Genomic DNA, 26,036 nt, shown 5'->3' on the forward strand with positions numbered 1-26,036 from the left:
TCGGGGAGTAGTGAGTGAGAAGAAGAGAGAGACACTCACACACAGAGACCTTCCTCGGGGAGTAGTGAGTGAGGAGAAGAGAGAGAGACACACACAGTGACCTTCCTCGGGGAGTATTGTGTGAGGGGAAGAGAGAGACACTCACAAACAGAGACCTTCCTCGGGGAGTAGTGAGTGAGGGGAAGAGAGAGACACTCACACACAGAGACCTTCCTCGGGGAGTAGTGAGTGAGGGGAAGAGAGAGACACTCACACACAGAAACCCTCCTCCGAGAGTAGTGAGTGAGGAGAAGCGAGAGACACTCACACACAGAGACCTTCCTCGGGGAGTAGTGAGAGAGGGGAAGAGAGAGACACTCTGACACAGGGACCTTCCTTGGGGAGTAGTGAGTGAGGGGAAGAGAGACACTCACACACAGCGTCCTTCCTCGGGGAGTAGTGAGAGAGGGGAAGAGAGAGACACTCACACACAGAGACCTTCCTCGGGGAGTAGTGAGTGAGGGGAAGAGAGAGACACTCACACACAGAGACCTTCCTCGGGGAGTAGTGAGTGAGGGGAAGAGAGAGACGCTCACACACAGAGACCTTCCTCGGGGAGCAGTGAGTGAGGGGAAGAGAGAGACGATCACACACAGAGACCTTCCTCGGGGAGTAGTGAGTGAGAGGAAGAGAGAGACGCTCACACACAGTGACGTACCTCGGGGATTAGTGAGTGAGAGGAAGAGAGAGACGCTCACACACAGAGACCTTCCTCGGGGAGTAGTGAGTGAGAAGAAGATAGAGAGACTCACACACAGAGACCTTCCTCGGGGAGCAGTGAGTGAGGGGAAGAGAGAGACGATCACACACAGAGACCTTCCTCGGGGAGTAGTGAGTGAGAGGAAGAGAGAGACGCTCACACACAGAGACCTTCCTCGGGGAGTAGTGAGTGAGGGGAAGAGAGAGACACACACACAGTGACGTTCCTCGGGGAGTAGTGTGTGAGGGGAAGAGAGAGACACTCACAAACAGAGACCTTCCTCGGGGAGTAGTGAGTGAGGGGAAGAGAGAGACACTCACACACAGAGACCTTCCTCGGGGAGTAGTGAGTGAGGGGAAGAGAGAGACACTCACACACAGAGACCTTCCTCGGGGAGTAGTGAGTGAGGGGAAGAGAGAGACACTCACACACAGAGACCTTCCTCGGGGAGTAGTGAGTTAGGGGAAGAGAGAGACACTCACACACAGAGACCTTCCTCCGGGAGTAGTGAGTGAGGGGAAGAGAGAGACGCTCACACACAGAGACCTTCCTCGGGGAGCAGTGAGTGAGAGGAAGAGAGAGACGCTCACACACAGAGACCTTCCTCGGGGAGTAGTGAGTGTGAGGAAGAGAGAGACGCTCACACACAGTGACCTTCCTCGGGGAGTAGTGAGTTAGAGGAAGAGAGAGACGCTCACACACAGAGACCTTCCTCGGGGAGTAGTGAGTGAGAAGAAGAGAGAGACACTCACACACAGAGACCTTCCTCGGGGAGTAGTGAGTGAGGAGAAGAGAGAGAGACACACACAGTGACCTTCCTCGGGGAGTATTGTGTGAGGGGAAGAGAGAGACACTCACAAACAGAGACCTTCCTCGGGGAGTAGTGAGTGAGGGGAAGAGAGAGACACTCACACACAGAGACCTTCCTCGGGGAGTAGTGAGTGAGGGGAAGAGAGAGACACTCACACACAGAAACCCTCCTCCGAGAGTAGTGAGTGAGGGGAAGCGAGAGACACTCACACACAGAGACCTTCCTCGGGGAGTAGTGAGAGAGGGGAAGAGAGAGACACTCTGACACAGGGACCTTCCTTGGGGAGTAGTGAGTGAGGGGAAGAGAGAGACGCTCACACACAGAGACCTTCCTCGGGGAGTAGTGAGTGAGAAGAAGAGAGAGACACTCACACACATAGACCTTCCTCGGGGAGTAGTGAGTGAGGGGAAGAGAGAGACACACACACAGTGACCTTCCTCGGGGAGTAGTGTGTGAGGGGAAGAGAGAGACACTCACACACAGAGACCTTCCTCGGGGAGTAGTGAGTGAGGGGAAGAGAGAGACACTCACACACAGAGACCTTCCTCGGGGAGTAGTGAGTAAGGGGAAGAGAGATACACTTACACACAGAAACCCTCCTCCGAGAGTAGTGAGTGAGGGGAAGAGAGAGACACTCACACACAGAGACCTTCCTCGGGGAGTAGTGACTGAGGGGAAGAGAGACACTCACACACAGAGACTTTCCTCGGGGAGTAGTGAGTGAGGGGACGATAGAGACTCACACACAGAGACCTTCCTCGGGGAGTAGTGAGTGATGGGAAGAGAGAGACACTCACACACAGAGACCTTCCTCGGGGAGTAGTGAGTGAGAAGAAGATAGAGAGACTCACACACAGAGACCTTCCTCGGGGAGTAGTGTGTGAGGGGAAGAGAGAGACACTCACACACAGAGACCTTCCTCGGGGAGTAGTGAGTGAGGGAAAGAGAGAGACGCTCACACAGTGACCTTCCTCGGGGAGTAGTGAGTGAGGGGAAGAGAGAGACACTCACACACAGAGACCTTCCTCGGGGAGTAGTGAGTGAGGGGAAGAGAGAGACACTCACACACAGAGACCTTCCTCGGGGAGTAGTGAGTGAGGGGAAGAGAGAGACACTCACACACAGAGACCTTCCTCGGGGAGTAGTGAGTGAGGGGAAGAGAGAGACACTCACACACAGAAACCCTCCTCCTAGAGTAGTGACTGAGGGGAAGAGAGAGACACTCACACACAGAGACTTTCCTCGGGGAGTAGTGACTGAAGGGAAGAGAGACACTCACACACAGAGACTTTCCTCGGGGAGTAGTGAGTGAGGGGAAGAGAGAGACACTCACACACAGAGACCTTCCTCGGGGAGTAGTGATTGAGGGGAAGAGAGACACTCACACACAGAGACCTACCTCCAGGAGTAGTCAGTGAGGGTAAGAGAGAGACACTCACACACAGAGACCCTCCTCGGGGAGTAGTGAGTGAGGGGAAGAGAGACACTCACACACAGAGACACTCCTCGGGGAGTTTTGATTGAGGGGAAGAGAGACACTCACACACAGAGACCTACCTCGGGGAGTAGTGGGTGAGGGGAAGAGAGAGAGACTCACACACAGAGTCCTACCTCGGGGAGTAGTGGGTGAGGGGAAGAGAGAGACGCTCACGCACACAGACCTTCCTCTGGGAGTAGTGAGTGAGGGGAAGAGAAAGACGCTCAAACACAGAGACCTTCCTCGGGGAGTAGTGAGTGAGAGGAAGAGAGAGACGCTCACACACAGAGACCTTCCTCGGGGAGTAGTGAGTGAGAAGAAGAGAGAGACACTCACACACAGAGACCTTCCTCGGGGAGTAGTGAGTGAGGAGATGAGAGAGAGACACTCACACACAGTGACCTTCCTCGGGGAGTATTGTGTGAGGGGAAGAGAGAGACACTCACAAACAGAGACCTTCCTCGTGGAGTAGTGAGTGGTGGGAAGAGAGAGACACTCACACACAGAGACCTTTCTCGTGGAGTAGTGAGTGAGGGGAAGAGTGAGACACTCACACACAGAGTCCTTCCTCGGGGAGTAGTGAGTGAGGGGAAGAGAGAGACACTCACACACAGAGACCTTCCTCGGGGAGTAGTGAGTGAGGGGAAGAAAGAGACACTCACACACAGAGACCTTCCTCTTGGAGTAGTGAGTGAGGGGAAGAGAGACGCTCACACACAGTGACCTTCCTCGGGGAGTAGTGAGTGAGGGGAAGAGAGAGACACTCTCACACTGGGACCTTCCCCGGGGAGTAGTGAGTGAGGTGAAGATAGAGAGACTCACACACAGAGACCTTCCTCGGGGAGTAGTGAGAGAGGGGAAGAGAGAGACACTGTCACACAGAGACCTTCCTCGGGGAGTAGTGAGTGAGGGGAAGATAGAGACACTCACAAACAGAGACCTTCCTCGGGGAGTAGTGAGTGAGGGGAAGAGAGAGAGACTCACACACAGAGACCTTCCTCGGGGAGTAGTGAGTGAGTGGAAGAGAGAGTCACTCACACACAGAGACCTTCCTTGGGGAGTAGTGAGTGAGGAGAAGAGAGAGACGCTGTCACACAGAGACCTTCCTCGGGGAGTAGTGAGTGAGGGGAAGAGAGAGAGACTCACACACAGAGACCTTCCTCGGGGAGTAGTGAGAGAGGGGAAGAGAGACACTCACACACTGAGACCTACCTTGGGGATTAATGAGTGAGGGGAAGAGAGAGACACTCACACACAGAGACCCTCCTCGGGGAGTACTGAGTGAGGGGAAGAGAGACACTCACACACAGAGACCCTCCTCGGGGAGTACTGAGTGAGGGGAAGAGAGACACTCACACACAGAGACCCTCCTTGAGGAGTAGTGAGTGAGGGGAAGAGAGAGACACTCACACACACAGACCCTCCTCGGGGAGTAGTGAGTGAGTGGAAGAGAAAGACACTCACGCACACAGACCTTCCTCTGGGAGTAGTGAGTGAGGGGAAGAAAGAGACACTCACACACAGAGACCTTCCTCTTGGAGTAGTGAGTGAGGGGAAGAGAGACACTCACACACAGAGACCTTCCTCGGGGAGTAGTGAGTGAGGGGAAGAGAGAGACACTCTCACACAGGTACCTTCCTCTGGGAGTAGTGAGTGAGGGGAAGATAGAGAGACTCACACACAGAGACCTTCCTCGGGAGTAGTGAGAGAGGGGAAGAGAGAAACTCACACACAGAGACCCTCCTCGGGGAGTAGTGAGTGAGGGGAAGAGAGAGACACTCACACACAGAGACCTTTCTCGTGGAGTAGTGAGTGAGGGGAAGAGAGAGACACACACACAGAGACCTTCCTTGGGGAGTAGTGAGTGCGGGGAAGAGAGAGACACTCACACACAGAGACCTTCCTCGGGGAGTAGTGAGTGAGGGGAAGAAAGAGACACTCACACACAGAGACCTTCCTCTTGGAGTAGTGAGTGAGGGGAAGAGAGACGCTCACACACAGTGACCTTCCTCGGGGAGTAGTGAGTGAGGGGAAGAGAGAGACACTCTCACACAGGGACCTTCCTCGGGGAGTAGTGAGTGAGGTGAAGATAGAGAGACTCACACACAGAGACCTTCCTCGGGGAGTAGTGAGAGAGGGGAAGAGAGAGACACTGTCACACAGAGACCTTCCTCGGGGAGTAGTGAGTGAGGGGAAGATAGAGACACTCACAAACAGAGACCTTCCTCGGGGAGTAGTGAGTGAGGGGAAGAGAGACGCTCACACACAGTGACCTTCCTCGGGGAGTAGTGAGTGAGGGGAAGAGAGAGACACTCTCACACTGGGACCTTCCTCGGGGAGTGGTGAGTGAGGTGAAGATAGAGAGACTCACACACAGAGACCTTCCTCGGGGAGTAGTGAGTGAGGGGAAGAGAGAGACACTCACAGACAGAAACCTTCCTCGGGGAGTAGTGAGTGAGTGGAAGAGGGAGACACTCACACACAGAGACCTTCCTCGGGGAGTAGTGTGTGAGGGGAAGAGAGAGACACTCACACACAGAGACCTTTCTCGTGGAGTAGTGAGTGAGGGGAAGAGAGAGACACTCACACACAGTGACCTTCCTCTGGGAGTAGTGAGTGAGGGGAAGAGAGAGACAATCACACACAGAAACCCTCCTCCGAGAGTAGTGAGTGAGGGGACGAGAGAGACACTCACACACAGAGACCCTCATCGGGGAGTAGTGATTGAGGGGAAGAGAGACACTCACACTCAGAGACCTACCTCCAGGAGTAGTCAGTGAGGGTAAGAGAGAGACACTCACACACAGAGACCCTCCTCGGGGAGTTGTGAGTGAGGGGAAGAGAGACACTCACACACAGAGACCCTCCTCGGGGAGTACTGAGTGAGGGGAAGAGAGACACTCACACACAGAGACCCTCCTCGGGGAGTACTGAGTGAGGGGATGAGAGACACTCACACACAGAGACCCTCCTTGAGGAGTAGTGAGTGAGGGGAAGAGAGTGACACTCACACACACAGACCCTCCTCGGGGAGAAGTGAGTGAGTGGAAGAGAAAGACACTCACGCACACAGACCTTCCTCTGGGAGTAGTGAGTGAGGGGAAGAAAGAGACACTCACACACAGAGACCTTCCTCTTGGAGTAGTGAGTGAGGGGAAGAGAGACACTCACACACAGAGACCTTCCTCGGGGAGTAGTGAGTGAGGGGAAGAGAGAGACACTCTCACACAGGGACCTTCCTCGGGGAGTAGTGAGTGAGGGGAAGATAGAGAGACTCACACACAGAGACCTTCCTCGGGGAGTAGTGAGAGAGGGGAAGAGAGACACTCACACACAGAGACCCTCCTCGGGGAGTAGTGAGTGGGGGGAAGAGAGAGACACTCACACACAGAGACCTTTCTCGTGGAGTAGTGAGTGAGGGGAAGAGAGAGACACTCACACACAGAGACCTTCCTCGGGGAGTAGTGAGTGAGGGGAAGAGAGAGACACTCACACACAGAGACCTTCCTCGGGGAGTAGTGAGTGAGGGGAAGAAAGAGACACTCACACACAGAGACCTTCCTCTTTGAGTAGTGAGTGAGGGGAAGAGAGACGCTCACACACAGTGACCTTCCTCGGGGAGTAGTGAGTGAGGGGAAGAGAGAGACACTCTCACACTGGGACCTTCCTCGGGGAGTAGTGAGTGAGGTGAAGATAGAGAGACTCACACACAGAGACCTTCCTCGGGGAGTAGTGAGAGAGGGGAAGAGAGAGACACTGTCACACAGAGACCTTCCTCGGGGAGTAGTGAGTGAGGGGAAGATAGAGACACTCACAAACAGAGACCTTCCTCGGGGAGTAGTGAGTGAGGGGAAGAGAGAGAGACTCACACACAGAGACCTTCCTCGGGGAGTAGTGAGTGAGTGGAAGAGAGAGTCACTCACACACAGAGACCTTCCTTGGGGAGTAGTGAGTGAGGAGAAGAGAGAGACGCTGTCACACAGAGACCTTCCTCGGGGAGTAGTGAGTGAGGGGAAGAGAGAGAGACTCACACACAGAGACCTTCCTCGGGGAGTAGTGAGTGAGGGGAAGAGAGAGTCACTCACACACAGTGACCTTCCTCGGGGAGTAGTGAGAGAGGGGAAGAGAGACACTCACACACTGAGACCTACCTCGGGGATTAATGAGTGAGGGGAAGAGAGAGACACTCACACACAGAGACCCTCCTCGGGGAGTACTGAGTGAGGGGAAGAGAGACACTCACACACAGAGACCCTCCTCGGGGAGTACTGAGTGAGGGGAAGAGAGACACTCACACACAGAGACCCTCCTTGAGGAGTAGTGAGTGAGGGGACGAGAGAGACACTCACACACACAGACCCTCCTCGGGGAGTAGTGAGTGAGTGGAAGAGAGAGACACTCACGCACACAGACCTTCCTCTGGGAGTAGTGAGTGAGGGGAAGAAAGAGACACTCACACACAGAGACCTTCCTCTTGGAGTAGTGAGTGAGGGGAAGAGAGACACTCACACACAGAGACCTTCCTCGGGGAGTAGTGAGTGAGGGGAAGAGAGAGACACTCTCACACAGGGACCTTCCTCGGGGAGTAGTGAGTGAGGGGAAGATAGAGAGACTCACACACAGAGACCTTCCTCGGGGAGTAGTGAGAGAGGGGAAGAGAGACACTCACACACAGAGACCCTCCTCGGGGAGTAGTGAGTGGGGGGAAGAGAGAGACACTCACACACAGAGACCTTTCTCGTGGAGTAGTGAGTGAGGGGAAGAGAGAGACACTCACACACAGAGACCTTCCTCGGGGAGTAGTGAGTGAGGGGAAGAGAGAGACACTCACACACAGAGACCTTCCTCGGGGAGTAGTGAGTGAGGGGAAGAAAGAGACACTCACACACAGAGACCTTCCTCTTGGAGTAGTGAGTGAGGGGAAGAGAGACGCTCACACACAGTGACCTTCCTCGGGGAGTAGTGAGTGAGGGGAAGAGAGAGACACTTTCACACTGGGACCTTCCTCGGGGAGTAGTGAGTGAGGTGAAGATAGAGAGACTCACACACAGAGACCTTCCTCGGGGAGTAGTGAGAGAGGGGAAGAGAGAGACACTGTCACACAGAGACCTTCGTCGGGGAGTAGTGAGTGAGGGGAAGAAAGAGACACTCACACACAGAGACCTTCCTCTTTGAGTAGTGAGTGAGGGGAAGAGAGACGCTCACACACAGTGACCTTCCTCGGGGAGTAGTGAGTGAGGGGAAGAGAGAGACACTGTCACACAGAGACCTTCCTCGGGGAGTAGTGAGTGAGGGGAAGAGAGAGACACTGTCACACAGAGACCTTCCTCGGGGAGTAGTGAGTGAGGGGAAGAGAGACACTCACACACAGAGACCCTCCTTGAGGAGTAGTGAGTGAGGGGAAGAGAGAGACACTCACACACACAGACCCTCCTCGGGGAGTAGTGAGTGAGTGGAAGAGAGAGACACTCACGCACACAGACCTTCCTCTGGGAGTAGTGAGTGGGGGGAAGAAAGAGACACTCACACACAGAGACCTTCCTCTTGGAGTAGTGAGTGAGGGGAAGAGAGACACTCACACACAGAGACCTTCCTCGGGGAGTAGTGAGTGAGGGGAAGAGAGAGACACTCTCACACAGGGACCTTCCTCGGGGAGTAGTGAGTGAGGGGAAGATAGAGAGACTCACACACAGAGACCTTCCTCGGGGAGTAGTGAGAGAGGGGAAGAGAGAAACTCACACACAGAGACCCTCCTCGGGGAGTAGTGAGTGAGGGGAAGAGAGAGACACTCACACACAGAGACCTTTCTCGTGGAGTAGTGAGTGAGGGGAAGAGAGAGACACTCACACACAGAGACCTTCCTTGGGGAGTAGTGAGTGCGGGGAAGAGAGAGACACTCACACACAGAGACCTTCCTCGGGGAGTAGTGAGTGAGGGGAAGAAAGAGACACTCACACACAGAGACCTTCCTCTTGGAGTAGTGAGTGAGGGGAAGAGAGACGCTCACACACAGTGACCTTCCTCGGGGAGTAGTGAGTGAGGGGAAGAGAGAGACACTCTCACACAGGGACCTTCCTCGGGGAGTAGTGAGTGAGGTGAAGATAGAGAGACTCACACACAGAGACCTTCCTCGGGGAGTAGTGAGAGAGGGGAAGAGAGAGACACTGTCACACAGAGACCTTCCTCGGGGAGTAGTGAGTGAGGGGAAGACAGAGACACTCACAAACAGAGACCTTCCTCGGGGAGTAGTGAGTGAGGGGAAGAGAGACGCTCACACACAGTGACCTTCCTCGGGGAGTAGTGAGTGAGGGGAAGAGAGAGACACTCTCACACTGGGACCTTCCTCGGGGAGTAGTGAGTGAGGGGAAGAGAGAGACACTCACACACAGAGACCTTCCTCGGGGAGTAGTGAGTGAGGTGAAGATAGAGAGACTCACACACAGAGACCTTCCTCGGGGAGTAGTGAGTGAGGGGAAGAGAGAGACACTCACAGACAGAAACCTTCCTCGGGGAGTAGTGAGTGAGGGGAAGAGGGAGACACTCACACACAGAGACCTTCCTCGGGGAGTAGTGAGTGAGGGGAAGAGAGAGACACTCACACACAGAGACCTTTCTCGTGGAGTAGTGAGTGAGGGGAAGAGAGAGACGCTCACACACAGTGACCTTCCTCTGGGAGTAGTGAGTGAGGGGAAGAGAGAGACAATCACACACAGAAACCCTCCTCCGAGAGTAGTGAGTGAGGGGACGAGAGAGACACTCACACACAGAGACCCTCCTCGGGGAGTAGTGATTGAGGGGAAGAGAGACACTCACACTCAGAGACCTACCTCCAGGAGTAGTCAGTGAGGGTAAGAGAGAGACACTCACACACAGAGACCCTCCTCGGGGAGTTGTGAGTGAGGGGAAGAGAGACACTCACACACAGAGACCCTCCTCGGGGAGTACTGAGTGAGGGGAAGAGAGACACTCACACACAGAGACCCTCCTTGAGGAGTAGTGAGTGAGGGGAAGAGAGAGACACTCACACACACAGACCCTCCTCGGGGAGTAGTGAGTGAGTGGAAGAGAGAGACACTCACGCACACAGACCTTCCTCTGGGAGTAGTGAGTGAGGGGAAGAAAGAGACACTCACACACAGAGACCTTCCTCTTGGAGTAGTGAGTGAGGGGAAGAGAGACACTCACACACAGAGACCTTCCTCGGGGAGTAGTGAGTGAGGGGAAGAGAGAGACACTCTCACACAGGGACCTTCCTCGGGGAGTAGTGAGTGAGGGGAAGATAGAGAGACTCACACACAGAGACCTTCCTCGGGGAGTAGTGAGAGAGGGGAAGAGAGACACTCACACACAGAGACCCTCCTCGGGGAGTAGTGAGTGGGGGGAAGAGAGAGAGACTCACACACAGAGACCTTTCTCGTGGAGTAGTGAGTGAGGGGAAGAGAGAGACACTCACACACAGAGACCTTCCTCGGGGAGTAGTGAGTGAGGGGAAGAGAGAGACACTCACACACAGAGACCTTCCTCGGGGAGTAGTGAGTGAGGGGAAGAAAGAGACACTCACACACAGAGACCTTCCTCTTGGAGTAGTGAGTGAGGGGAAGAGAGACGCTCACACACAGTGACCTTCCTCGGGGAGTAGTGAGTGAGGGGAAGAGAGAGACACTCTCACACTGGGACCTTCCTCGGGGAGTAGTGAGTGAGGTGAAGATAGAGAGACTCACACACAGAGACCTTCCTCGGGGAGTAGTGAGAGAGGGGAAGAGAGAGACACTGTCACACAGAGACCTTCCTCGGGGAGTAGTGAGTGAGAGGAAGATAGAGACACTCACAAACAGAGACCTTCCTCGGGGAGTAGTGAGTGAGGGGAAGAGAGAGAGACTCACACACAGAGACCTTCCTCGGGGAGTAGTGAGTGAGTGGAAGAGAGAGTCACTCACACACAGAGACCTTCCTTGGGGAGTAGTGAGTGAGGAGAAGAGAGAGACGCTGTCACACAGAGACCTTCCTCGGGGAGTAGTGAGTGAGGGGAAGAGAGAGACACTCTCACACAGTGACCTTCCTCTGGGAGTAGTGAGTGAGGGGAAGAGAGAGACAATCACACACAGAAACCCTCCTCCGAGAGTAGTGAGTGAGGGGACGAGAGAGACACTCACACACAGAGACCTTCCTCTGGGAGTAGTGAGTGAGGGGAAGAAAGAGACACTCACACACAGAGACCTTCCTCTTGGAGTAGTGAGTGAGGGGAAGAGAGACACTCACACACAGAGACCTTCCTCGGGGAGTAGTGAGTGAGGGGAAGAGAGAGACACTCTCACACAGGGACCTTCCTCGGGGAGTAGTGAGTGAGGGGAAGATAGAGAGACTCACACACAGAGACCTTCCTCGGGGAGTAGTGAGAGAGGGGAAGAGAGAAACTCACACACAGAGACCCTCCTCGGGGAGTAGTGAGTGAGGGGAAGAGAGAGACACTCACACACAGAGACCTTTCTCGTGGAGTAGTGAGTGAGGGGAAGAGAGAGACACTCACACACAGAGACCTTCCTTGGGGAGTAGTGAGTGCGGGGAAGAGAGAGACACTCACACACAGAGACCTTCCTCGGGGAGTAGTGAGTGAGGGGAAGAAAGAGACACTCACACACAGAGACCTTCCTCTTGGAGTAGTGAGTGAGGGGAAGAGAGACGCTCACACACAGTGACCTTCCTCGGGGAGTAGTGAGTGAGGGGAAGAGAGAGACACTCTCACACAGGGACCTTCCTCGGGGAGTAGTGAGTGAGGTGAAGATAGAGAGACTCACACACAGAGACCTTCCTCGGGGAGTAGTGAGAGAGGGGAAGAGAGAGACACTGTCACACAGAGACCTTCCTCGGGGAGTAGTGAGTGAGGGGAAGATAGAGACACTCACAAACAGTGACCTTCCTCGGGGAGTAGTGAGTGAGGGGAAGAGAGACGCTCACACACAGTGACCTTCCTCGGGGAGTAGTGAGTGAGGGGAAGAGAGAGACACTCTCACACTGGGACCTTCCTCGGGGAGTAGTGAGTGAGGTGAAGATAGAGAGACTCACACACAGAGACCTTCCTCGGGGAGTAGTGAGTGAGGGGAAGAGGGAGACACTCACACACAGAGACCTTCCTCGGGGAGTAGTGTGTGAGGGGAAGAGAGAGACACTCACACACAGAGACCTTTCTCGTGGAGTAGTGAGTGAGGGGAAGAGAGAGACGCTCACACACAGTGACCTTCCTCTGGGAGTAGTGAGTGAGGGGAAGAGAGAGACAATCACACACAGAAACTCTCCTCCGAGAGTAGTGAGTGAGGGGACGAGAGAGACACTCACACACAGAGACCCTCCTCGGGGAGTAGTGATTGAGGGGAAGAGAGACACTCACACTCAGAGACCTACCTCCAGGAGTAGTCAGTGAGGGTAAGAGAGAGACACTCACACACAGAGACCCTCCTCGGGGAGTTGTGAGTGAGGGGAAGAGAGACACTCACACACAGAGACCCTCCTCGGGGAGTACTGAGTGAGGGGAAGAGAGACACTCACACACAGAGACCCTCCTCGGGGAGTACTGAGTGAGGGGAAGAGAGACACTCACACACAGAGACCCTCCTTGAGGAGTAGTGAGTGAGGGGAAGAGAGAGACACTCACACACACAGACCATCCTCGGGGAGTAGTGAGTGAGTGGAAGTGAGAGACACTCACGCACACAGACCTTCCTCTGGGAGTAGTGAGTGAGGGGAAGAGGGAGACACTCACACACAGAGACCTTCCTCGGGGAGTAGTGAGTGAGGGGAAGAAAGAGACACTCACACACAGAGACCTTCCTCTTGGAGTAGTGAGTGAGGGGAAGAGAGACGCTCACACACAGTGACCTTCCTCAGGGAGTAGTGAGTGAGGGGAAGAGAGAGACACTCTCACACAGGGACCTTCCTCGGGGAGTAGTGAGTGAGGTGAAGATAGAGAGACTCACACACAGAGACCTTCCTCGGGGAGTAGTGAGAGAGGGGAAGAGAGAGACACTGTCACACAGAGACCTTCCTCGGGGAGTAGTGAGTGAGGGGAAGTTAGAGACACTCACAAACAGAGACCTTCCTCGGGGAGTAGTGAGTGAGGGGAAGAGAGACGCTCACACACAGTGACCTTCCTCGGGGAGTAGTGAGTGAGGGGAAGAGAGAGACACTCTCACACTGGGACCTTCCTCGGGGAATAGTGAGTGAGGGGAAGAGAGAGACACTCACACACAGAGACCTTCCTCGGGGAGTAGTGAGTGAGGTGAAGATAGAGAGACTCACACACAGAGACCTTCCTCGGGGAGTAGTGAGTGAGGGGAAGAGAGAGACACTCACAGACAGAAACCTTCCTCGGGGAGTAGTGAGTGAGGGGAAGAGGGAGACACTCACACACAGAGACCTTCCTCGGGGAGTAGTGTGTGAGGGGAAGAGAGAGACACTCACACACAGAGACCTTTCTCGTGGAGTAGTGAGTGAGGGGAAGAGAGAGACGCTCACACACAGTGACCTTCCTCTGGGAGTAGTGAGTGAGGGGAAGAGAGAGACAATCACACACAGAAACCCTCCTCCGAGAGTAGTGAGTGAGGGGACGAGAGAGACACTCACACACAGAGACCCTCCTCGGGGAGTAGTGATTGAGGGGAAGAGAGACACTCACACTCAGAGACCTACCTCCAGGAGTAGTCAGTGAGGGTAAGAGAGAGACACTCACACACAGAGACCCTCCTCGGGGAGTTGTGAGTGAGGGGAAGAGAGACACTCACACACAGAGACCCTCCTCGGGGAGTACTGAGTGAGGGGAAGAGAGACACTCACACACAGAGACCCTCCTCGGGGAGTACTGAGTGAGGGGAAGAGAGACACTCACACACAGAGACCCTCCTTGAGGAGTAGTGAGTGAGGGGAAGAGAGAGACACTCACACACACAGACCCTCCTCGGGGAGTAGTGAGTGAGTGGAAGAGAGAGACACTCACGCACACAGACCTTCCTCTGGGAGTAGTGAGTGAGGGGAAGAAAGAGACACTCACACACAGAGACCTTCCTCTTGGAGTAGTGAGTGAGGGGAAGAGAGACACTCACACACAGAGACCTTCCTCGGGGAGTAGTGAGTGAGGGGAAGAGAGAGACACTCTCACACAGGGACCTTCCTCGGGGAGTAGTGAGTGAGGGGAAGATAGAGAGACTCACAGACAGAGACCTTCCTCGGGGAGTAGTGAGAGAGGGGAAGAGAGACACTCACACACAGAGACCCTCCTCGGGGAGTAGTGAGTGGGGGGAAGAGAGAGAGACTCACACACAGAGACCTTTCTCGTGGAGTAGTGAGTGAGGGGAAGAGAGAGACACTCACACACAGAGACCTTCCTCGGGGAGTAGTGAGTGAGGGGAAGAGAGAGACACTCACACACAGAGACCTTCCTCGGGGACTAGTGAGTGAGGGGAAGAAAGAGACACTCACACACAGAGACCTTCCTCTTGGAGTAGTGAGTGAGGGGAAGAGAGAGACACTCTCACACTGGGACCTTCCTCGGGGAGTAGTGAGTGAGGTGAAGATAGAGAGACTCACACACAGAGACCTTCCTCGGGGAGTAGTGAGAGAGGGGAAGAGAGAGACACTGTCACACAGAGACCTTCCTCGGGGAGTAGTGAGTGAGAGGAAGATAGAGACACTCACAAACAGAGACCTTCCTCGGGGAGTAGTGAGTGAGGGGAAGAGAGAGAGACTCACACACAGAGACCTTCCTCGGGGAGTAGTGAGTGAGTGGAAGAGAGAGTCACTCACACACAGAGACCTTCCTTGGGGAGTAGTGAGTGAGGAGAAGAGAGAGACGCTGTCACACAGAGACCTTCCTCGGGGAGTAGTGAGTGAGGGGAAGAGAGAGACACTCTCACACAGGGACCTTTCTCGGGGAGTAGTGAGTGAGGGGAAGAGAGAGACGCTCACACACAGTGACCTTCCTCTGGGAGTAGTGAGTGAGGGGAAGAGAGAGACAATCACACACAGAAACCCTCCTCCGAGAGTAGTGAGTGAGGGGACGAGAGAGACACTCACACACAGAGACCTTCCTCTGGGAGTAGTGAGTGAGGGGAAGAAAGAGACACTCACACACAGAGACCTTCCTCTTGGAGTAGTGAGTGAGGGGAAGAGAGACACTCACACACAGAGACCTTCCTCGGGGAGTAGTGAGTGAGGGGAAGAGAGAGACACTCTCACACAGGGACCTTCCTCGGGGAGTAGTGAGTGAGGGGAAGATAGAGAGACTCACACACAGAGACCTTCCTCGGGGAGTAGTGAGAGAGGGGAAGAGAGAAACTCACACACAGAGACCCTCCTCGGGGAGTAGTGAGTGAGGGGAAGAGAGAGACACTCACACACAGAGACCTTTCTCGTGGAGTAGTGAGTGAGGGGAAGAGAGAGACACTCACACACAGAGACCTTCCTTGGGGAGTAGTGAGTGCGGGGAAGAGAGAGACACTCACACACAGAGACCTTCCTCGGGGAGTAGTGAGTGAGGGGAAGAAAGAGACACTCACACACAGAGACCTTCCTCTTGGAGTAGTGAGTGAGGGGAAGAGAGACGCTCACACACAGTGACCTTCCTCGGGGAGTAGTGAGTGAGGGGAAGAGAGAGACACTCTCACACAGGGACCTTCCTCGGGGAGTAGTGAGTGAGGTGAAGATAGAGAGACTCACACACAGAGACCTTCCTCGGGGAGTAGTGAGAGAGGGGAAGAGAGAGACACTGTCACACAGAGACCTTCCTCGCGGAGTAGTGAGTGAGGGAAAGATAGAGACACTCACAAACAGAGACCTTCCTCGGGGAGTAGTGAGTGAGGGGAAGAGAGACGCTCACACACAGTGACCTTCCTCGGGGAGTAGTGAGTGAGGGGAAGAGAGAGACACTCTCACACTGGGACCTTCCTCGGGGAGTAGTGAGTGAGGTGAAGATAGAGAGACTCACACACAGAGACCTTCCTCGGGGAGTAGTGAGAGAGGGGAAGAGGGAGACACTCACACACAGAGACCTTCCTCGGGGAGTAGTGTGTGAGGGGAAGAGAGAGACACTCACACACAGAGACCTTTCTCGTGGAGTAGTGAGTGAGGGGAAGAGAGAGACGCTCACACACAGTGACCTTCCTCTGGGAGTAGTGAGTGAGGGGAAGAGAGAGACAATCACACACAGAAACTCTCCTCCGAGAGTAGTGAGTGAGGGGACGAGTGAGACACTCACACACAGAGACCCTCCTCGGGGAGTAGTGATTGAGGGGAAGAGAGACACTCACACTCAGAGACCTACCTCCAGGAGTAGTCAGTGAGGGTAAGAGAGAGACACTCACACACAGAGACCCTCCTCGGGGAGTTGTGAGTGAGGGGAAGAGAGACACTCACACACAGAGACCCTCCTCGGGGTGTACTGAGTGAGGGGAAGAGAGACACTCACACACAGAGACCCTCCTCGGGGAGTACTGAGTGAGGGGAAGAGAGACACTCACACACAGAGACCCTCCTTGAGGAGTAGTGAGTGAGGGGAAGAGAGAGACACTCACACACACAGACCATCCTCGGGGAGTAGTGGGTGAGTGGAAGAGAGAGACACTCACGCACACAGACCTTCCTCTGGGAGTAGTGAGTGAGGGGAAGAGGGAGACACTCACACACAGAGACCTTCCTCGGGGAGTAGTGAGTGAGGGGAAGAAAGAGACACTCACACACAGAGACCTTCCTCTTGGAGTAGTGAGTGAGGGGAAGAGAGACGCTCACACACAGTGACCTTCCTCGGGGAGTAGTGAGTGAGGGGAAGAGAGAGACACTCTCACACAGGGACCTTCCTCGGGGAGTAGTGAGTGAGGTGAAGATAGAGAGACTCACACACAGAGACCTTCCTCGGGGAGTAGTGAGAGAGGGGAAGAGAGAGACACTGTCACACAGAGACCTTCCTCGGGGAGTAGTGAGTGAGGGGAAGTTAGAGACACTCACAAACAGAGACCTTCCTCGGGGAGTAGTGAGTTAGGGGAAGAGAGACGCTCACACACAGTGACCTTCCTCGGGGAGTAGTGAGTGAGGGGAAGAGAGAGACACTCTCACACTGGGACCTTCCTCGGGGAGTAGTGAGTGAGGGGAAGAGAGAGACACTCACACACAGAGACCTTCCTCGGGGAGTAGTGAGTGAGGTGAAGATAGAGAGACTCACACACAGAGACCTTCCTCGGGGAGTAGTGAGTGAGGGGAAGAGAGAGACACTCACAGACAGAAACCTTCCTCGGGGAGTAGTGAGTGAGGGGAAGAGGGAGACACTCACACACAGAGACCTTCCTCGGGGAGTAGTGTGTGAGGGGAAGAGAGAGACACTCACACACAGAGACCTTTCTCGTGGAGTAGTGAGTGAGGGGAAGAGAGAGACGCTCACACACAGTGACCTTCCTCTGGGAGTAGTGAGTGAGGGGAAGAGAGAGACAATCACACACAGAAACCCTCCTCCGAGAGTAGTGTGTGAGGGGACGAGAGAGACACTCACACACAGAGACCCTCCTCGGGGAGTTGTGAGTGAGGGGAAGAGAGACACTCACACACAGAGACCCTCCTCGGGGAGTACTGAGTGAGGGGAAGAGAGACACTCACACACAGAGACCCTCCTTGAGGAGTAGTGAGTGAGGGGAAGAGAGAGACACTCACACACACAGACCCTCCTCGGGGAGTAGTGAGTGAGTGGAAGAGAGAGACACTCACACACAGAGACCTTCCTCTTGGAGTAGTGAGTGAGGGGAAGAGAGACACTCACACACAGAGACCTTCCTCGGGGAGTAGTGAGTGAGGGGAAGAGAGACACTCACACACAGAGACCTTCCTCGGGGAGTAGTGAGTGAGGGGAAGAGAGAGACACTCTCACACAGGGACCTTCCTCGGGGAGTAGTGAGTGAGGGGAAGATAGAGAGACTCACACACAGAGACCTTCCTCGGGGAGTAGTGAGAGAGGGGAAGAGAGACACTCACACACAGAGACCCTCCTCGGGGAGTAGTGAGTGGGGGGAAGAGAGAGAGACTCAGACACAGAGACCTTTCTCGTGGAGTAGTGAGTGAGGGGAAGAGAGAGACACTCACACACAGAGACCTTCCTCGGGGAGTAGTGAGTGAGGGGAAGAGAGAGACACTCACACACAGAGACCTTCCTCGGGGACTAGTGAGTGAGGGGAAGAAAGAGACACTCACACACAGAGACCTTCCTCTTGGAGTAGTGAGTGAGGGGAAGAGAGAGACACTCTCACACTGGGACCTTCCTCGGGGAGTAGTGAGTGAGGTGAAGATAGAGAGACTCACACACAGAGACCTTCCTCGGGGAGTAGTGAGAGAGGGGAAGAGAGAGACACTGTCACACAGAGACCTTCCTCGGGGAGTAGTGAGTGAGAGGAAGATAGAGACACTCACAAACAGAGACCTTCCTCGGGGAGTAGTGAGTGAGGGGAAGAGAGAGAGACTCACACACAGAGACCTTCCTCGGGGAGTAGTGAGTGAGTGGAAGAGAGAGTCACTCACACACAGAGACCTTCCTTGGGGAGTAGTGAGTGAGGAGAAGAGAGAGACGCTGTCACACAGAGACCTTCCTCGGGGAGTAGTGAGTGAGGGGAAGAGAGAGACACTCTCACACAGGGACCTTTCTCGGGGAGTAGTGAGTGAGGGGAAGAGAGAGACGCTCACACACAGTGACCTTCCTCTGGGAGTAGTGAGTGAGGGGAAGAGAGAGACAATCACACACAGAAACCCTCCTCCGAGAGTAGTGAGTGAGGGGACGAGAGAGACACTCACACACAGAGACCTTCCTCTGGGAGTAGTGAGTGAGGGGAAGAAAGAGACACTCACACACAGAGACCTTCCTCTTGGAGTAGTGAGTGAGGGGAAGAGAGACACTCACACACAGAGACCTTCCTCGGGGAGTAGTGAGTGAGGGGAAGAGAGAGACACTCTCACACAGGGACCTTCCTCGGGGAGTAGTGAGTGAGGGGAAGATAGAGAGACTCACACACAGAGACCTTCCTCGGGGAGTAGTGAGAGAGGGGAAGAGAGAAACTCACACACAGAGACCCTCCTCGGGGAGTAGTGAGTGAGGGGAAGAGAGAGACACTCACACACAGAGACCTTTCTCGTGGAGTAGTGAGTGAGGGGAAGAGAGAGACACTCACACACAGAGACCTTCCTTGGGGAGTAGTGAGTGCGGGGAAGAGAGAGACACTCACACACAGAGACCTTCCTCGGGGAGTAGTGAGTGAGGGGAAGAAAGAGACACTCACACACAGAGACCTTCCTCTTGGAGTAGTGAGTGAGGGGAAGAGAGACGCTCACACACAGTGACCTTCCTCGGGGAGTAGTGAGTGAGGGGAAGAGAGAGACACTCTCACACAGGGACCTTCCTCGGGGAGTAGTGAGTGAGGTGAAGATAGAGAGACTCACACACAGAGACCTTCCTCGGGGAGTAGTGAGAGAGGGGAAGAGAGAGACACTGTCACACAGAGACCTTCCTCGGGGAGTAGTGAGTGAGGGAAAGATAGAGACACTCACAAACAGAGACCTTCCTCGGGGAGTAGTGAGTGAGGGGAAGAGAGACGCTCACACACAGTGACCTTCCTCGGGGAGTAGTGAGTGAGGGGAAGAGAGAGACACTCTCACACTGGGACCTTCCTCGGGGAGTAGTGAGTGAGGTGAAGATAGAGAGACTCACACACAGAGACCTTCCTCGGGGAGTAGTGAGTGAGGGGAAGAGGGAGACACTCACACACAGAGACCTTCCTCGGGGAGTAGTGTGTGAGGGGAAGAGAGAGACACTCACACACAGAGACCTTTCTCGTGGAGTAGTGAGTGAGGGGAAGAGAGAGACGCTCACACACAGTGACCTTCCTCTGGGAGTAGTGAGTGAGGGGAAGAGAGAGACAATCACACACAGAAACCCTCCTCCGAGAGTAGTGAGTGAGGGGACGAGAGAGACACTCACACACAGAGACCCTCCTCGGGGAGTAGTGATTGAGGGGAAGAGAGACACTCACACTCAGAGACCTACCTCCAGGAGTAGTCAGTGAGGGTAAGAGAGAGACACTCACACACAGAGACCCTCCTCGGGGAGTTGTGAGTGAGGGGAAGAGAGACACTCACACACAGAGACCCTCCTCGGGGAGTACTGAGTGAGGGGAAGAGAGACACTCACACACAGAGACCCTCCTCGGGGAGTACTGAGTGAGGGGAAGAGAGACACTCACACACAGAGACCCTCCTTGAGGAGTAGTGAGTGAGGGGAAGAGAGAGACACTCACACACACAGACCATCCTCGGGGAGTAGTGAGTGAGTGGAAGAGAGAGACACTCACGCACACAGACCTTCCTCTGGGAGTAGTGAGTGAGGGGAAGAAAGAGACACTCACACACAGAGACCTTCCTCTTGGAGTAGTGAGTGAGGGGAAGAGAGACACTCACACACAGAGACCTTCCTCGGGGAGTAGTGAGTGAGGGGAAGAGAGAGACACTCTCACACAGGGACCTTCCTCGGGGAGTAGTGAGTGAGGGGAAGATAGAGAGACTCACACACAGAGACCTTCCTCGGGGAGTAGTGAGAGAGGGGAAGAGAGACACTCACACACAGAGACCCTCCTCGGGGAGTAGTGAGTGGGGGGAAGAGAGAGAGACTCACACACAGAGACCTTTCTCGTGGAGTAGTGAGTGAGGGGAAGAGAGAGACACTCACACACAGAGACCTTCCTCGGGGAGTAGTGAGTGAGGGGAAGAGAGAGACACTCACACACAGAGACCTTCCTCGGGGAGTAGTGAGTGAGGGGAAGAAAGAGACACTCACACACAGAGACCTTCCTCTTGGAGTAGTGAGTGAGGGGAAGAGAGACGCTCACACACAGTGACCTTCCTCGGGGAGTAGTGAGTGAGGGGAAGAGAGAGACACTCTCACACTGGGACCTTCCTCGGGGAGTAGTGAGTGAGGTGAAGATAGAGAGACTCACACACAGAGACCTTCCTCGGGGAGTAGTGAGAGAGGGGAAGAGAGAGACACTGTCACACAGAGACCTTCCTCGGGGAGTAGTGAGTGAGGGGAAGATAGAGACACTCACAAACAGAGACCTTCCTCGGGGAGTAGTGAGTGAGGGGAAGAGAGAGAGACTCACACACAGAGACCTTCCTCGGGGAGTAGTGAGTGAGTGGAAGAGAGAGTCACTCACACACAGAGACCTTCCTTGGGGAGTAGTGAGTGAGGAGAAGAGAGAGACGCTGTCACACAGAGACCGTCCTCGGGGAGTAGTGAGTGAGGGGAAGAGAGAGAGACTCACACACAGAGACCTTCCTCGGGGAGTAGTGAGTGAGGGGAAGAGAGAGTCACTCACACACAGTGACCATCCTCGGGGAGTAGTGAGAGAGGGGAAGAGAGACACTCACACACTGAGACCTACCTCGGGGATTAATGAGTGAGGGGAAGAGAGAGACACTCACACACAGAGACCCTCCTCGGGGAGTACTGAGTGAGGGGAAGAGAGACACTCACACACAGAGACCCTCCTCGGGGAGTACTGAGTGAGGGGAAGAGAGACACTCACACACAGAGACCCTCCTTGAGGAGTAGTGAGTGAGGGGAAGAGAGAGACACTCACACACACAGACCCTCCTCGGGGAGTAGTGAGTGAGTGGAAGAGAGAGACACTCACGCACACAGACCTTCCTCTGGGAGTAGTGAGTGAGGGGAAGAAAGAGACACTCACACACAGAGACCTTCCTCTTGGAGTAGTGAGTGAGGGGAAGAGAGACACTCACACACAGAGACCTTCCTCGGGGAGTAGTGAGTGAGGGGAAGAGAGAGACACTCTCACACAGGGACCTTCCTCGGGGAGTAGTGAGTGAGGGGAAGATAGAGAGACTCACACACAGAGACCTTCCTCGGGGAGTAGTGAGAGAGGGGAAGAGAGACACTCACACACAGAGACCCTCCTCGGGGAGTAGTGAGTGGGGGGAAGAGAGAGACACTCACACACAGAGACCTTTCTCGTGGAGTAGTGAGTGAGGGGAAGAGAGAGACACTCACACACAGAGACCTTCCTCGGGGAGTAGTGAGTGAGGGGAAGAGAGAGACACTCACGCACACAGACCTTCCTCTGGGAGTAGTGAGTGAGGGGAAGAAAGAGACACTCACACACAGAGACCTTCCTCTTGGAGTAGTGAGTGAGGGGAAGAGAGACACTCACACACAGAGACCTTCCTCGGGGAGTAGTGAGTGAGGGGAAGAGAGAGACACTCTCACACAGGGACCTTCCTCGGGGAGTAGTGAGTGAGGGGAAGATAGAGAGACTCACACACAGAGACCTTCCTCGGGGAGTAGTGAGAGAGGGGAAGAGAGAAACTCACACACAGAGACCCTCCTCGGGGAGTAGTGAGTGAGGGGAAGAGAGAGGCACTCACACACAGTGACCTTTCTCGTGGAGTAGTGAGTGAGGGGAAGAGAGAGACACTCACACACAGAGACCTTCCTTGGGGAGTAGTGAGTGCGGGGAAGAGAGAGACACTCACACACAGAGACCTTCCTCGGGGAGTAGTGAGTGAGGGGAAGAAAGAGACACTCACACACAGAGACCTTCCTCTTGGAGTAGTGAGTGAGGGGAAGAGAGACGCTCACACACAGTGACCTTCCTCGGGGAGTAGTGAGTGAGGGGAAGAGAGAGACACTCTCACACAGGGACCTTCCTCGGGGAGTAGTGAGTGAGGTGAAGATAGAGAGACTCACACACAGAGACCTTCCTCGGGGAGTAGTGAGAGAGGGGAAGAGAGAGACACTGTCACACAGAGACCTTCCTCGGGGAGTCGTGAGTGAGGGGAAGATAGAGACACTCACAAACAGAGACCTTCCTCGGGGAGTAGTGAGTGAGGGGAAGAGAGAGAGACTCACACACAGAGACCTTCCTCGGGGAGTAGTGAGTGAGTGGAAGAGAGAGTCACTCACACACAGAGACCTTCCTTGGGGAGTAGTGAGTGAGGAGAAGAGAGAGACGCTGTCACACAGAGACCTTCCTCGGGGAGTAGTGAGTGAGGGGAAGAGAGAGAGACTCACACACAGAGACCTTCCTCGGGGAGTAGTGAGTGAGGGGAAGAGAGAGTCACTCACACACAGTGACCATCCTCGGGGAGTAGTGAGAGAGGGGAAGAGAGACACTCACACACTGAGACCTACCTCGGGGATTAATGAGTGAGGGGAAGAGAGAGACACTCACACACAGAGACCCTCCTCGGGGAGTACTGAGTGAGGGGAAGAGAGACACTCACACACAGAGACCCTCCTCGGGGAGTACTGAGTGAGGGGAAGAGAGACACTCACACACAGAGACCCTCCTTGAGGAGTAGTGAGTGAGGGGAAGAGAGAGACACTCACACACACAGACCCTCCTCGGGGAGTAGTGAGTGAGTGGAAGAGAGAGACACTCACGCACACAGACCTTCCTCTGGGAGTAGTGAGTGAGGGGAAGAAAGAGACACTCACACACAGAGACCTTCCTCTTGGAGTAGTGAGTGAGGGGAAGAGAGACACTCACACACAGAGACCTTCCTCGGGGAGTAGTGAGTGAGGGGAAGAGAGAGACACTCTCACACAGGGACCTTCCTCGGGGAGTAGTGAGTAAGGGGAAGATAGAGAGACTCACACACAGAGACCTTCCTCGGGGAGTAGTGAGAGAGGGGAAGAGAGACACTCACACACAGAGACCCTACTCGGGGAGTAGTGAGTGGGGGGAAGAGAGAGACACTCACACACAGAGACCTTTCTCGTGGAGTAGTGAGTGAGGGGAAGAGAGAGACACTCACACACAGAGACCTTCCTCGGGGAGTAGTGAGTGAGGGGAAGAGAGAGACACTCACGCACACAGACCTTCCTCTGGGAGTAGTGAGTGAGGGGAAGAAAGAGACACTCACACACAGAGACCTTCCTCTTGGAGTAGTGAGTGAGGGGAAGAGAGACACTCACACACAGAGACCTTCCTCGGGGAGTAGTGAGTGAGGGGAAGAGAGAGACACTCTCACACAGGGACCTTCCTCGGGGAGTAGTGAGTGAGGGGAAGATAGAGAGACTCAAACACAGAGACCTTCCTCGGGGAGTAGTGAGAGAGGGGAAGAGAGAAACTCACACACAGAGACCCTCCTCGGGGAGTAGTGAGTGAGGGGAAGAGAGAGACACTCACACACAGAGACCTTTCTCGTGGAGTAGTGAGTGAGGGAAAGAGAGAGACACTCACACACAGAGACCTTCCTTGGGGAGTAGTGAGTGCGGGGAAGAGAGAGACACTCACACACTGAGACCTTCCTCGGGGAGTAGTGAGTGAGGGGAAGAAAGAGACACTCACACACAGAGACCTTCCTCTTGGAGTAGTGAGTGAGGGGAAGAGAGACGCTCACACACAGTGACCTTCCTCGGGGAGTAGTGAGTGAGGGGAAGAGAGAGACACTCTCACACAGGGACCTTCCTCGGGGAGTAGTGAGTGAGGTGAAGATAGAGAGACTCACACACAGAGACCTTCCTCGGGGAGTAGTGAGAGAGGGGAAGAGAGAGACACTGTCACACAGAGACCTTCCTCGGGGAGTAGTGAGTGAGGGGAAGATAGAGACACTCACAAACAGAGACCTTCCTCGGGGAGTAGTGAGTGAGGGGAAGATAGAGACACTCACAAACAGAGACCTTCCTCGGGGAGTAGTGAGTGAGGGGAAGAGAGAGACACTCTCACACTGGGACCTTCCTCGGGGAGTAGTGAGTGAGGGGAAGAGAGAGACACTCACACACAGAGACCTTCCTCGGGGAGTAGTGAGTGAGGTGAAGATAGAGAGACTCACACACAGAGACCTTCCTCGGGGAGTAGTGAGTGAGGGGAAGAGAGAGACACTCACAGACAGAAACCTTCCTCGGGGAGTAGTGAGTGAGGGGAAGAGGGAGACACTCACACACAGAGACTTTCCTCGGGGAGTAGTGTGTGAGGGGAAGAGAGAGACACTCACACACAGAGACCTTTCTCGTGGAGTAGTGAGTGAGGGGAAGAGAGAGACGCTCACACACAGAGACTTTCCTCGGGGAGTAGTGATTGAGGGGAAGAGAGACACTCACACTCAGAGACCTACCTCCAGGAGTAGTCAGTGAGGGTAAGAGAGAGACACTCACACACAGAGACCCTCCTCGGGGAGTTGTGAGTGAGGGGAAGAGAGACACTCACACACAGAGACCCTCCTCGGGGAGTACTGAGTGAGGGGAAGAGAGACACTCACACACAGAGACCCTCCTCGGGGAGTACTGAGTGAGGGGAAGAGAGACACTCACACACAGAGACCCTCCTTGAGGAGTAGTGAGTGAGGGGAAGAGGGAGACACTCACACACACAGACCCTCCTCGGGGAGTAGTGAGTGAGTGGAAGAGAGAGACACTCACGCACACAGACCTTCCTCTGGGAGTAGTGAGTGAGGGGAAGAAAGAGACACTCACACACAGAGACCTTCCTCTTGGAGTAGTGAGTGAGGGGAAGAGAGACACTCACACACAGAGACCTTCCTCGGGGAGTAGTGAGTGAGGGGAAGAGAGAGACACTCTCACACAGGGACCTTCCTCGGGGAGTAGTGAGTGAGGGGAAGATAGAGAGACTCACACACAGAGACCTTCCTCGGGGAGTAGTGAGAGAGGGGAAGAGAGACACTCACACACAGAGACCCTCCTCGGGGAGTAGTGAGTGGGGGGAAGAGAGAGAGACTCACACACAGAGACCTTTCTCGTGGAGTAGTGAGTGAGGGGAAGAGAGAGACACTCACACACAGAGACCTTCCTCGGGGAGTAGTGAGTGAGGGGAAGAGAGAGACACTCACACACAGAGACCTTCCTCGGGGAGTAGTGAGTGAGGGGAAGAAAGAGACACTCACACACAGAGACCTTCCTCTTGGAGTAGTGAGTGAGGGGAAGAGAGACGCTCACACACAGTGACCTTCCTCGGGGAGTAGTG

The sequence above is a fragment of the Hypanus sabinus genome, assembly GCF_030144855.1.
Source record: "Hypanus sabinus isolate sHypSab1 chromosome 1 unlocalized genomic scaffold, sHypSab1.hap1 SUPER_1_unloc_4, whole genome shotgun sequence".
Lineage (NCBI taxonomy): Eukaryota > Metazoa > Chordata > Chondrichthyes > Myliobatiformes > Dasyatidae > Hypanus > Hypanus sabinus.